This window comes from Silene latifolia, chromosome 11 (genome assembly GCF_048544455.1).
Source record: "Silene latifolia isolate original U9 population chromosome 11, ASM4854445v1, whole genome shotgun sequence".
NCBI lineage: Eukaryota > Viridiplantae > Streptophyta > Magnoliopsida > Caryophyllales > Caryophyllaceae > Silene > Silene latifolia.
This window is the reverse complement of record NC_133536.1, coordinates 156,107,264-156,122,274: the sequence shown is the minus strand read 5'-3', so window position 1 is coordinate 156,122,274 and position 15,011 is coordinate 156,107,264. Positions and strand designations below refer to the sequence as shown.

Sequence of the window (15,011 nt, the reverse complement as noted above, 5' to 3'; positions counted from 1 at the left end):
CACCCTACTCGATCGAGTAGGAGCCATTTCGTCGAGTATCTGCAGGGAATCTTTCCACATCCCGACGTCATAGCTTCCTAACTAGATCGAGTGAGGTCTACTCGGTCTAGTAAGCATTCGCACTCGGTCAAGTATAGTTAAGTACTCGGTCAGAAATAGGAAGTAAATTGAAGATACCTGCAAAACAACGCCGCGTGTCGATTCCAAACTAAGTTCGGAATTCGGCACTAATTATCACATTCGATCTTGTTTTACAATCATTACTCAAGCATTAAGCATCATCTCGACAAATAAGGTGTACGTCACATTACGCTACACAATTACCCAACTCGGTTTACCTGCTACCGAGTCCCTCATAAACATAAGTACGTCATTATATAACACTTAAACTTGTCTTAACATATCGCTACCAAACTCGCGTTCACAATAACATGAAACATGCAATTAACATTAATTCATTCTTTTATATAACATATAATTGTATACTCTTCATAACAAATCAATCTATCCATGTTTCCCCCAATACAATTATGAGCAATTCATTTTACACAAATCGATTGTCACGCAGCGGAAAAGTTTCAACTAAGTAACAAAGCATATATACATTACCATATGCTATGATTCAAATTATAACTCAACAATTCTATAACCATCATCATCGTACTCACGGCAGGGTTTATAGACTCGTACATGACTACCGTCACCATCAACTTAAGCAAACACCAACATGTTCATCCTTCTATTATAGCACACCCATTCACATTCCCAAGCATTTCTATCGAATAGACTTTTGTCACGTATCTCAAAATCATCATACAAGCTCACTAATCATGCCAACTCTTCACTAAACACGACCCAAATACAGCTATTACATCCTTATTAACGCTAACTAAGGTTCAACTACAGGTAGCTCCGACACAATCAGCATACACGTCACACATATACACACGGACTCCACATTCCCGTACCCTGTGACTGGCTTAAGCATCATGGGGCAAAGGTTTTGAAATGAGGGCGCCTACTCACCCAAAACCTAGCATCAGCTGGGGCTCCCATTACACATACACCAGGTTCATTTTATTAGACTCCCTACGTTCATTATTTTTATTTGTTACAGGTTCCAAAATCGTTGCTCTGATACCACTTTGTAACACCCCCATATTCAGAGGAGCCTTAACTAGGCCTTCCTTAGCATATAAGGGCGCTACCATCTCGGTTGCCCGAGGATAGTAATCATCAAATGTCGATAAGAGAACTATTATGTTATATTACAAGTGATTTAAACATCAAACGATATAAAAGGTACAACTCAAAGACTACTCGCTACTGCTATCAAATCTCGTGAAGACTCATCCCTGCCCGGACTCCAGCTATCAACAACATCAACACCTGCTAAGACCGACTGCTCACCATAAGGGATCACGGCAGACACATAACAAACAAAAAACCACACAAGGTCAGTACTGAGATAAGATACGACAACAGCAACTACAATTATCAACACCATACGATGCTATCAACCTCAAACACAATCACAATAATCCAACCAACTCTGTCTCTGACTGTCCACTGGACCAGCCCTGCCGGTGAGGGACCGCAGCCGTTCCCACCAAATCCCCGCTCCTCACAATGAGCGATAACCCTGTCCATTAATGTGCACATCCCCTTCCGTGGCGGGTTCCATGAAGGGCGAAACTAGGGCGTGAAGCCACTCCCGCAAGTGACCCCACTCAGCCGAGAACGCGTCTCGAGAACCAGAAACAACAACCACAATCACCATCACAACCGTCACAATACAACTACGATACTAAGCAATCACAATACAATCACAACGACCGACATACTAGACCATCTACAGAAACTGAGTAGGCGAACCTACCTTTAAGCAACTGCAACCAACCCATGTTGACAACCAACATACCCAGCGACCAAGCACAACCTATAACCACAATACAAATATCTATTACTATCAAGCAACTCTAATTGTAAAGAACAAGGACACGGATGATGATTATGACATACCTATAGGGAGAAACTCAGCAAAAGACCGCTACCCGACTCAAGTGACGCTCTTTTAAGGCACAAGGATTTTCACAAAGGCTTCGATGGAGGTTTTGAGGTGAAGGGAAGGGAAAGAGGCGACTGAAGGATAGGAGGAAAGTGGCGGAAGTGATATGCAGATTTAACAAAACGCGATATAAAACCCTCGTTGAAAACTTGGTACTCGATCGAGTACCCAACATACTCGATCGAGTGGCCCCCTACTCGATCGAGTAACCTAGCTACTCGATCGAGTAGCCTCTACTCTATCGAGTACCACCCTTAACACGCAACCCAAAATGGTTTTGGCACTCACTTCTAAGACTATTCCCGCTCCCAAGGTCAGTCAACGCTGGTCAAAGGGTCTCAAAAAGGGCGGGTATTACACATTGCATTTGCAGCTATTTTATGCCTAAGCCTTGCTAATTGACATGTTATTAGTGGAATCATATGCATAGTCTACGAGTTTTCGTTAATTATTTGCTGAACTTGACACTTGACTTATATTTTTGGCAAACTACATCACTTTCTGAGTTATTAGAGCCTATAACTGGTGTCATCTGTGACCGGTTTATTTAGGAATGTGAGTAGTTACTCCTTATGGGACATGTTACATAAATTTGCATAAATATGAACTTAATCTGCTTAATACCTGTATGCATTCGTTTCGTGGTTTGTTGACACATGTGGAAGAGGTCACCCCTTTGTTCTTTTTGCTCATAAGCTCCACACTGCCAAAAATAGCCTTTTTGTCCCGTTACTACATCCTACATTTAGCCTGCCCTTGTTAAGCTAGTAGTTTATGTTCTTGAGATTGTTACTTTGTTTTTGGTAGCTAATGCTCATTTTGAGATGATGTTGGGAAGATGAAAAAGGAAGGAAAGAAAGAAAAAATAGAATTGAAAAAAAAAGAAAAAAAGAAAAAAAAGTTCGATTTATGGTCGGTCGACTGGACTCATTGGTCGATCGACTGAAGCCCGAGAAGAAAAAAGAAATCAAATCGCATAATTCAAAGTCTTTATTAAATGGCAATTTTTGCTCCCATGTTTCATTTGTATCTTATGGGGAGTTGATTATTTATGGAGATTGTGAGTTTTGTGCTTGCTATTAGCACCGTTTATTGTTGAATTTTGAGCAAGAAGTTGGATGTTGTTGTTAATTTGGTTCCCTTAGTTACTAGCTTGGCTTTTAACTCTGTTTTTATCCAAATTTATTTTAGCCTCTTCTTACCCATACCTCACATATCCATACTTACCTCGGCATGTGTCATGGTCATCTGTTTAGTTGGAATGCATATGTGCGGTTGTAGAGATTATTTTCATATTAGATTGCAGGCATGTTCTTATAGGTCGTAGTTAGGTGAATTCATTACAAAATGAATTCTTTCTATCTTTACATTATTCACCTGTGCTTATGTATGATATGAGCGACCCGTGAGAGTCCAATTTAATAAGTCTCTACAGTTGACGGTTCAGCAGTTTTTAATGACTTCATAACTCGTTTGCATGATTCATATTGCAAATTGATTATTAGTTGTTGCATTAAATTGGTTTAGGCTATTCGGTTTGCATTTCGCTCTGAGATTGAACACGTTCCATTAGGTTTTAGGATTGAGTCTAGTTCTTGCTTGGGAACAAGCAAGGGTTTGGTTTGGAGAAGTTTGATGCGTGTCATTTATATGATGTTTTACACCTCATTTTACACGCATTTCAGAGCTCCTTTATGTAGTTTATGCTACTATTCTTCCTATTTCCGTCTACTTTCGTGTTTTTGTACATTATTGCAGAAATGTGAAGAATCCAGCGGAAATCAAGCTAAATCCGTCCCCGAGTACCTTGCATTGCATTTGACATGAAGTATTTACACAAGAAATGAACTTGGTGCGCATTTTGAGGCCTGAAAGACAACTTTATGAAGAATTAGAAGCGGACTACCAGCTACTTCAGTCGATCGACTGACCTCCATAGTCGATCGACCAGAGCGCGACTTACAGAAGCTGCTGTTTAGTGCAGACCAGTCGATCGACTGCCTTGCATGGTCGATCGACCATCATACTAGCTGACGCGCAAATTAAAGAAATAGAACGAGGATTCCAAAGCCCATTGTATATTAGGTTTAGGAATAAGTGTTACATTATATTCCTATATAACGTAACCTAACATTATCCATTTTTCATCATCAGTAATTAGGGTTCTCAAGATTGTTTCGTTTTCAATACAATTTACTTTTGCATTCGGTTTCTGGATCTTTGTTCTGCAATTCATCTCTCCTGTTTTCATACGGTATTTCCGCTATTCCATTAATCAGTTTTATTGCCTTTATTTCGTTCATAGTATAGAATTGCTAGAATAGTTTCCCGGAAGCCAAATTATCGTTTTATGCTAGTCTTTTGTTTAGTTAATTTAAGCATGAATTCGAATGTTTTAATTCTTAAGTTTATTGTTGTTATTATTTCCAGTATGAGTAGCTAAACCCCTTGTGCTAGGATGTAGGGAATCTGTAGTATAGGCGGCATTAGAATAGGAAGACCTAGAACGCGCCATGGTCGATCGACTGGGTTCCCTGGTCGATCGACTGGCCACGTGAGATATGCTTCGTTTTAATTAATTTAATTTTCATATTTGACGAATCGAGTGCACGCGACTAGTTGAATGTTTAGGAATTGACCGACCCAATAAAGATCGGAAGATAGGGAAGGGAGATAGCCTACCTAATTAAGACGACTAGATTAATGAGATCGAAATAATAAGTTAATTTAGACTTTTAATCACTTTTCAGGACGAAAGTTAGCATTAGTGATTTTAGGGACCCGTAGCGAGATCGAAAGATGCTACCTGTTAAGAAAGGACCGAGAGGACTTCTTATTTTACCGTCTCACGTGTTTGTTTTAAGACCTACCTGTATACTACCGCCGAAACTATAGTGAACCGACCATCTTAGCACCCTTTTAATATTTGAATTCATCCGTTTATTTAGTTTACTTTCATTTATTGCCTATAGTTATAGATCGACTCAAATCAAATCCCCCTCACATCTGTTACTTTTAGACTAAAATCAGACAATTATTAATTGCATCGCCTCCTTGTGGTTCGACCCTGACTGCCACTAGCTATAGTAGTAGTTTGGATTATAAGTATTCTTTTTGGTGCATACAACGACAGGCATCATAGATATTCAACCAAATACTATTGAGTTCATCAACCCTTTTGTAAGAGAAGGTGAGGAGAACCCAACACAAAATCAACTCACAATGCCTAAATTTACATCACATTCCGTACCAACCGAGGAGAACCTACCCAATGGTACTCCCACAGCACAACACTTAACCGGAAATTTCATTGCAAAATCCGCATTTATCCAATTAGTCGAAAGAAGCCAATTTTGGGGGATGCCTAGTGAAGACCCTCACTCTCACATGGAGACTTTTTGTGACTATTTTGATGCGATTTCACTAACCGGTGTGACTCAAGATCAAATTCGATGGGTCTGATGCGTGTCTTTTATATGATGTTTTATACCTCATTTTACACACATTTCAGAGCTCATTTGTGTAGTTTAAGCTACCATTTCCCCTATTTCCGTCTACTTCCGTGTTTTTGTACATTATTGCAGAAATGTGAAGAATTCAACGGAAATTGAGCTAAATTCGTCCCCGAGTATCCTGCATTGCATTTTGACGTGGAGTATTCACTTAAGGAACGAGCTTGGTGCGCATTTCAAGGCCCGAAAGACAAATCCACGAGATCATAGAAGTCAAGTACCAGCTAAAGCAGTCGATCGACCACTACCTTCAGTCGATCGACCAACTCACGGGATCCAGAGGCTACTGTACACTGCATCTCAGTCGATCGACTAGGTGTCATGGTCGATCGACCACATCGCTGCTTCAGACGAGAATTAAAAGATCGAGGAACTTGAAGCCCATTGTGTTTAGGTTTTAATAATAAGTGTTACGTATATTTGCTATATAACGTAACCTAGCTTACAGAGATATTCATTCAGAAATTTACCTAGTTTTACATTCAGTTAAGTTTATCAAATAATTAGGGGTCGGGATATTATTTCGCATTGGATTTTTTTTGTGCTTTCAATCATTTCATTACAATCCTTCTGCAAATTCGGTATTCCTTCTGTTTTATTTCAGTTCATCTTTATCGCGTTGATAGTATAGAAATTGCTAGTTAGTTTCCAAAGCCAATATTATCGTTTTTGTTAATTGTTTGTTCTTTCGTTTTAAGCATGAATTCTTCTGTCTATTTTGTTAATTTCATTGTAGTTATCGTCCCTAGTATGAGTAGCTAATTTAGTCGTGCTAGGATGTAGGGGAATTATAGTGTAGGCGGCGTAGAATGAACACGGCCTGAATCGCGTGTCAGTCGATCGACTGCCATACCTGGTCGATCGACTGACCTCGTGGGGTTTTACTTTCGTTTTAATCGTTTTAATTCTTTATTCGACAAATCGAGAGCACACGACTAGTTGAATGTTTAGGTTTTGACTGTCCCATTAGATCGAGAGATAGGGACAGTTGTTTGACCACCAATTAAAATGACTAAACTATGCTGAGATCGAAAGATAGGTAAAGTTTAGATTTTTAGACACTTTTCAGGACGAGAGTCAGTATTAGTGATATTAGGGACTTATAGCGAGATTGAAAGATGCTATCTCTTAAGAGTGGACCGAGAGGACCTCTTGTTTCTCGCCTTATGTGTTTGATTTAGACCGACTTAGTTTACTGCCGCCGAAACTATAGTGAACCGACCATCCTAGTACCCTGTCTTTTATCTGTTTTATCCGTTTATTTAGTTTATTGTCTTTTATTGCTATTAGTATAGACCAAATCAATTCAACCCCCACTTACGTTACCCTAGACCAAATTAGACAATTAGAAATTACATTCGCCTCCTTGTGGTTCGACCCTGTTACCACTAGCCTAGGTTAGTTTTAATAGGAAATTATAAATCTTATTTTTGGTACCTACAACGACGGGTATCAAGTTTTGGCGCCGTTGCCGGGGAGGCAATTGTTCTAATTTTTAGTTGTTTTTATTTAGTCTTTCTTAGTTTAAGGGACATCCGTTCCTTAAACTGTTCTCATATTCTTTTTGTAGTTTCTTCTTATGCGCAGGTCACAGGGTGGTGAACTAGTACCGTTCAATCCTGAGATTGAGAAATCCTTGCTCGAGTTGAGACGATCACAAAGGATATTGCCGATAGAGGAAGAGCTGAGTACTCTGTCAAGCTACTACGAGAACGCTCTGTTTGAGGAAGATCCACCTACATCTCCTGCTTCTATTTCTTCAGCTGAGACAGTCGCTTCTCCAAAAATTCCAGTCATGGCTGAAGAAGCAACTATAGCAAGTCATTCTGAGCCGACTGCCGAAAATCTTTACAAGGGATTCGAATTACCTGGAGCTGATAGGAAATTCGAACCAAAGCCTTCCTATATCAACCTAGTTGAGAGGAACCAGTTCGGGGGAGCTGCAAATGAAGATGCAGCCAAGCATATGGAGATATTTATCGATTCATCGTCTTTGCTCTATACCCCCACCGACCGGTGTGACCCAGGACCAGATAAAGGAGACTATGTTTATATTCTCACTCCATGATGCTGCAAGGGAGTGGTACAGAGATCTGGACAGAGCCGCTCATGGGATCACCGACTGGAATTCCTTAGCCCTGGCATTCTACAAAAAGTACTTCTCTGCCTCGAAGACGAATGCCATTAGAGCTGAGATCACGAGCTTTAAACAAGGGCCGGATGAGAATTTTCATGAAGCATGGGTTCGTTTCAAGAAGTTGGTGCAAACCATACCGCACCATGAGTTCGAAAAATGGAGTCTTTGCAATCAGTTCTATAACGGGCTGTATGACGATTAGAGGGCTATTTTGGATGCTGCAGCCAACGGCCGATTTGCTGAGAATATGGGAGAGACTAAGGGGTGGAAGATCATTGATGACTTAGCCACCCACAAGGCTGAGTACGGGAATTCCAGGGGGAATCAAAGGAGGAGTGCTGAATCTCCTTCTATTGCTGCACTTGAAGCACTCACTGCGAGATTTGACAAGTATGAACTGGGAGGAGCTTCAAAAGGAGGTATTTACCAAGTAAATGCTGTGTCAGACGGTCCTTTCGTCTGTAGAAGGTGTGGAGCAGAGGGACATATCTCAGAGAATTGTCCTAGTCCTTTCGTGTCTTGTGCTGCCTTTCAACACTATAGGCAGACAAACACCTACTATGAGCCTAATGTTCATCCCAACTTGAGGTAGAGTAGCCAGAATGTCCTAAATCCAACTCTACCTCCGCAACAGCAGCAGCACGAAGCCTATGTACCCCCTCATCATAAGCAACAACAATATCAAAAACCTCCCTATGTGGTGCCGCAGCAACAATCTCAAAATTCAGAGTTTGCTGAGTTGAAGAATATGTTGCAAAAGGAGTCCCAAGCTAGAGAGGCTGGAATGAAACTTTTAGAAAGCCAAATTGCTCAATTGGCTAGCAAGAGTACCACTCGAGCTCCGGGACACTTACCGACTCAAACTGACCAGAAAGAGACCCTAAATGCCATAACTTTGAGGAGTGGGTCTACCCTGGAGGGGCCTGCTATGGTCGAGGATGCCACTGCAAAAGATGAGGCGAAACCGAGTCAGAATAAACCTGTAACGAGTAATACAAAGAAAAAGGCGTCTACCAGGTATATCAGTCAATCGACTGATAAACCCGGTCGATCGACTAAAGTGCGGGTTACAGGAGCTTCTGGAACTGTAGATCTCAGTCGATCGACTGAGCAAAGTGGTCGATCGACTGAGGCCACTGCTGATATTGAGAAATTTCGTCCTCCAATGCCCAATAATTTGAGAGACCACTTATTTCGGGGTACGACAACTCCGAAAGTATTGGGGCAAGACCCGAGTGCTGATGGGTCCGTCCCGATTCCGAAGTTCGACCCAATGTCGGTCAATGGCTCACATTTGAGACGGTCTGAAGAGGGTTCAAGCTTCAATAAGGAGAAGGTGGTGGACTTTCAGCCTAAGTCCAGGGATGCCGGCATGCGTGACTTAGAGGAGAGGGCTAAACTACTTCTTACAGCCCCATATCCAGAGAGACTAGTGCCGACAAAGGAACAGGTATCTTTCAGTAAATTTGAAAATGTTGTTCGTAGTCTTAACGTACAAGTACCTTTCCTTGAATTAGTGAATCAAGTGCCCGCTAATATGAAGTTCATGAAGCAATTGCTTTCTAAAAAGAGGTCACTTGAAACCGTGCATACTATTGCACTAACTGAGGAAACTTGTTCTTACTTGACTCACACTGCACCTCATAAGCTAGAGGACCCGGGTAGCTTTTCCGTTCCTTCTAATATAGGTACCTTCTCTATTGAGAAGACATTATGTGACCTAGGAGCTAGCATTAGCGTCATACCCTTAAGTCTTGCTAGCAAGCTAAAATTGACTAGGTTTGCAGTGACCGACATGACAGTCCAGATGGCTGACCGATCTGCGGTCCAGCCAATAGGAGTCTTAGAGGACATCCCCGTGCAAATAGGGAAGTTTTTCTTCCCTATTGACTTTGTCGTACTTGACATGCCTGAGGATGCCCACATACCTATCATTCTAGGTAGGCCATTTCTGCACACTGTTGGTGCAGTTATTGATGTTGGTTCTGGGACCCTGACCTTCAAAGTGGGGAAGCATTCTATTGTCTTCGCCCAAACAGCTAGGAAGAAAGACCTCATGTGGCCTGTCACCTGTAACACGGTTTCTGAAAAGAAATCATACTTTGTGCTTCCTGATATGCCTGTCTCTACTCCTATTCCTGTCATAACCCCTCCGCCCCAGATTGGGAGCAAATTAGAGGAAGATTTGTCTATTTCTGATATTGCAGGAGCTGGTTTGGGGAAGGAAGGGCCGCAAGTCGCTCCAGCTGTGAAGGAGCCGATCATTCAAAGAGGAGGTCTTGGTTGCCTTAACTATGGCACTGATGAGGAAGTTGATGATGAGCCGGTCAAAGTGAGAGAGTCCGATATGGATTCTGACGAGTCCGAAGAGATCATTGACTGGGGAGATATAGAGGCTGTTGACCCGTTGAGTTCGGCGGATGTTGAAGCTAAGAAGGGTGCGGCTAAGAAGATGAGCATCGTTGAGGCTACCTCTAGTAGCCAGAAGCCGACGAAGTTGGCCGTACCATGGCCATTCTTGATCAACTATTAGTTGATCAAATGCTTTATCAAACATTTACTTTATTGCTTTTAAGACTATTTACCGTATTTTGTGTGCGCGAGACTTCGCATTTATCTCTATTGCTTAGGATTTTATACGCTTTAGACTTTGGTTTGGGTTTTGCGCAATTTTGGGCGCGTATTATTGTGCATTTGCAGGTTTTTAGACCTCATTAGCTCAAGTAATTGAGCAATTACGAAGAAATCAGAAAGTTACAGCAACTTTCCCAGTCGATCGACTGCTTTCCATGGTTGATCGACTGAGTTGCGCATCTCAGGAGTTTCTGTTCCTGTTCACTTTGGTCGATTGACTGCCATCTATGGTCGATCGACCACTGCCGCTGCTGTACCTGTTCACGACCTTTCCCCTGCTGTGTTGGGTCGTTTTACGGGATTAAGGGAGTTTTCTACTCTATTTTATTTCCCGACTCATTTCTGATTTATTCCATTTTCGTAACTTTGCACATAATTACCGCTCCTTCATTGCTTTCTCGGTTTTATGCGTGGTTCTATGTTTGTCTTTTTAGGTACTTATTGGTAGTAGCATCAAGCTCTCTTTGAAACCTCCTAGCTCACGCTGGTTTGGGGAGGTTTCCTTTGCTGCGCTTAAAGTCTTGTGAGTTTCTAAGTCTTTACTTCATGTTTTATTTATTTAATTTTCTCGCAAATTCCCGTTTCTCTTTTCTTCATTACATGATTTTGCACAATGGGGACATTGTGCGATTTGGTTTGGGGAAGGGTTTTGCGTCGCATATCATTTGCTTGCATTCACGTTTACATTTTGTTTTGCATTGAATTTTCATTTCATATATATATACGAAACATCCAAAAAAATTGAAAAATTTCATCAAAATTCAAAAAAATGCACGTTTATTTTAGCATATAGGTCGAGTAGGAACGGTAGTATTTCAATGATGACACGGCATTTGCATTTGTTTTTGCCTAAGCCGTGCTTAATTGACATGTTATTAGTAGAATCGTATAAGTGCATATCTACGAGTTTTCGTTAATTATTTGCTGAACTTGAGACTTGGCTTAGATTTTGGCAAGCTACATCATATTTCTATGATTTAGAGCCTATAACTGGTGACATCTATGACCAGTTTATCTAGGATGTGAGTAGTACTCCTTATGAGGCATGTTACATAAATGTGCATAAATATGAACTTAATCTGCTTAATACCTGTATGCATTCGGTTTGTGGTTTGTCGACACATGTGGTAGAGGTTTCCCTTTATTCATTATGCCCATAAACTCCACACTGCCAAAAATATCCTTTTTGTCCTATTTACTACATCCTACATTTAGCCTGTCCTTTGTCAAGCTAGTAGTCTATGTTCTTGGGATTGTTACTTAGTTTTTGGTAGCATTTGCTCTTATTTGAGATTTTGTTGGTAAGATGAAATGAAGAAGGAAAGAAGTTGAAAGGAAAGAAAAAGAAACAAAAAGAAAAAAATGAAAAAAAAAATGAAAAAAAAAAGAGTTCTGTACTGTTCATAGCAGTTGATCGACTGCCAATTCTGGTCGATCGACTGAGGTTCGAAAGAAAAGATGAAATCAATTCGCATAAATTCAAAATATTTATCTTTTGGCGATTTTTGCTCCCATGTTGCATTAGTATCTTATGGGGAGTTAGTTGATTACTTTAATACTGGAGATTGTGAGATTTGTGCTTGCTACAACACCGTTTCGTTTGACTTATGAGCAAGAAGTTGGATGTTGCCATATGGTTCCGTTTTGGTACTAGCTTGATCACATGTACCTCCACTTTTCCATAAATATTTTGCCTCTTCTTACCCATACCTCACATATCCACATATATACCTCGGCATGTGTCATGGTCTTTTGTTGGTTGGAATGCATATGTACGGTTATAGAGATTACTTTCATATTAGATTGCAGGCATGTTCTTATAGGTCGTAGTTAGGTGAGTGTCACTACAAAATGAATTCTTTCTATCCTCTTATATATTCACCCGTGCTTATGTGTGATATGAGTGACTCGTGAGAGTCCAAATTGATAACTCTCTATGGTTGACGGTTCAGCAGTTTTTAACGACTTCATAACTCATTTGCATGATTCACATTACTAATTGATTGTTGGTTGTTGCATTAAAATGGTTTAGGCTTTACATGTTGTAATTCGCTCTGAGATTGAACTCGTTCCATTAGGTCATTAGATCGAGTCTAGTTCTTGCTTGGGGACAAGCAAGGGTTTGGTTTGGGGAAGTTTGATGCGTGTCTTTTATATGATGTTTTATACCTCATTTTACACGCATTTCAGAGCTCATTTGTGTAGTTTAATCTACCATTTCCCCTATTTCCGTCTACTTCTGTGTTTTTGTACATTATTGCAGAAATGTGAAGAATTCAACGGAAATTGAGCTAAATCCGTCCCCAAGTATCCTGCATTGCATTTTGAGGTGGAGTATTCACTTAAGGAACGAGCTTGGTGCGCATTTCAAAGCCCGAAAGACAAATCCACGAGATCATAGAAGTCAAGTACCAGCTCAAGCAGTCGATCGACCACTACCTTCAGTCGATCGACCAACTCACGGGATCCAGAGGCTACTGTACACTGCATCTCAGTCGATCGACTAGGTGTCATGGTCGATCGACCACATCGCTGCTTCAGACGAGAATTAAAAGATCGAGGAACTTGAAGCCCATTGTGTTTAGGTTTTAATAATAAGTGTTACGTATATTTGCTATATAACGTAACCTAGCTTACAGAGATATTCATTCAGAAATTTACCTAGTTTTACATTCAGTTTAGTTTATCAAATAATTAGGGGTCGGGATATTATTTCGCATTGGATTTTCGTTGTGCTTTCAATCATACCGTTACAATCCTTCTGCAAATTCGGTATTCCTTCTGTTCTATTTCAGTTCATCTTTATCGCGTTGATAGTATAGAAATTGCTAGTTAGTTTCCAAAGCCAATATTATCGTTTTTGTTAATTGTTTGTTCTTTCGTTTTAAGCATGAATTCTTCTGTCTATTTCGTTAATTTCATTGTAGTTATCGTCCCTAGTATGAGTAGCTAATTTAGTCGTGCTAGGATGTAGGCAAATTATAGTGTAGGCGGCGTAGAATGAACACGGCCTGAATCGTGTGGCAGTCGATCGACTGCCATACCTGGTCGACAACTGACCTCGTGGGGTTTTACTTTCGTTTTAATCGTTTTAATTCTTTATTCGACGAATCGAGTGCACACGACTAGTTGAATGTTTAGGTTTTGACTAACCCATTAGATCGAGAGATAGGGACAGTTGTTTGACCACCAATTAAAATGACTAAACTATGCTGAGATCGAAAGATAGGTAAAGTTTAGATTTTTAGTCACTTTTCAGGACGAGAGTCAGTATTAGTGATATTAGGGACTTATAGCGAGATCGAAAGATGCTATCTGTTAAGAGTGGACCGAGAGGACCTCTTGTTTCCCGCCTCATGTGTTTGATTTAGACTGACTTATTTTGCTGCCGCCGAAACTATAGTGAACCGACCATCTTAGTACCCTTTATTTTATCTGTTTTATCCGTTTATTTAGTTTATTGTCTTTTATTACTATTAGTATAGACCAAATCAATTCAACCCCCACTTACGTTACCCTAGACTAAATTAGACAATTAGAAATTACATTCGCCTCCTTGTGGTTCGACCCTGTTACCACTAGCCTAGGTTAGTTTTAATAGGAAATTATAAATCTTATTTTTGGTACCTACAACGACGGGTATCAGGGTCTTATTTCCTTTTTCTCTAATTGGCACCGCAAAACAATGGTTGAAAAGCCTTGATAAGGCTACTCTTGGAATTGACTCTTGGAAGAAGTTGGCTCTAGCTTTCTACAAAAAATTCTACCCTCCGGAAAAGACTAACATGCTAAGAGCTCAAATTACGGGTTTTAAGCAAAGGGATGAAGAATATTTGTATGAGGCTTGGGAGCGGTTCAAAGGAATTTGTCGCTCATGTCCTCATCATGGACTTAGCGAGTGGTTCTTGGTACAACAATTTTAGAATGGTCTTTACTCAAGAAACATTCTCAACATGGGATCAATGGTATGTTCACCGAAGTTGACGATAATCAAACTTAGTACAACATAGAGGAAATGGCGGTCCATAATTCACAATATAGTAGACCTCGCAAGGCTACTAGAGGAGGAAAGCATGAAGTGGACTCTATTACTCAATTGGGTGCTCAACTTACTGCTCATATTGATACCATTAACTTGAAGTTTGAAAAGGCTATGGCTAAACTTGAAGAAGCCTCAAAATCATCAAAGCATCATGTTAATGCCATGGTAGCATCTTCATAAATCCCAAGTGAGATATGTGAGAATTGTGCAACTTTGGGACATGACCAAAGTGAATGTAGGGGAACAAATGAACAAGTGAATGCTTTTCAAGCATACAAGAGTGGTACCCTTTATTCCAACTGTTACAATAAAAACACCAAATTCCACCCAAATCTCTCATACAAAAGCCAAAATGTTCAAAACCCTCAACAAACATACACCCTACCTCCCATGAGAAACCAAAATCAAATACCCTTTTTCAACCAAAACCAAGGTTACCAAAATCAAATTCCATACAATCAACAAAATGACCAAGGTTTTGATGTTCAAAAAGCGGTCCTCCAAATGCAAAAGAATCAACAAGATTTTTTCACTCAAATGCAAAAAGATAGCCAAGCAAAGGACATCATCATCAACAACATTCTAACCCACATAAAAATGTTGGAAACTCAATTGACT

At 40.3% G+C, this 15,011-nt stretch overlaps 2 non-coding genes across 2 annotated transcripts; both read right to left on the bottom strand.

The window, feature by feature from the left end:
- Positions 1–7,760: 7,760 nt before the first annotated feature.
- Positions 7,761–7,867, bottom strand: LOC141615943 (small nucleolar RNA R71). Its single transcript, XR_012530328.1, has one exon. It is a non-coding gene; the product is annotated as a small nucleolar RNA R71 (small nucleolar RNA).
- Positions 7,868–14,136: 6,269 nt separating this feature from the next.
- Positions 14,137–14,243, bottom strand: LOC141616475 (small nucleolar RNA R71). The gene has a single exon (XR_012530822.1). It is a non-coding gene; the product is annotated as a small nucleolar RNA R71 (small nucleolar RNA).
- Between the last annotated feature and the right edge of the window lie 768 nt (positions 14,244–15,011).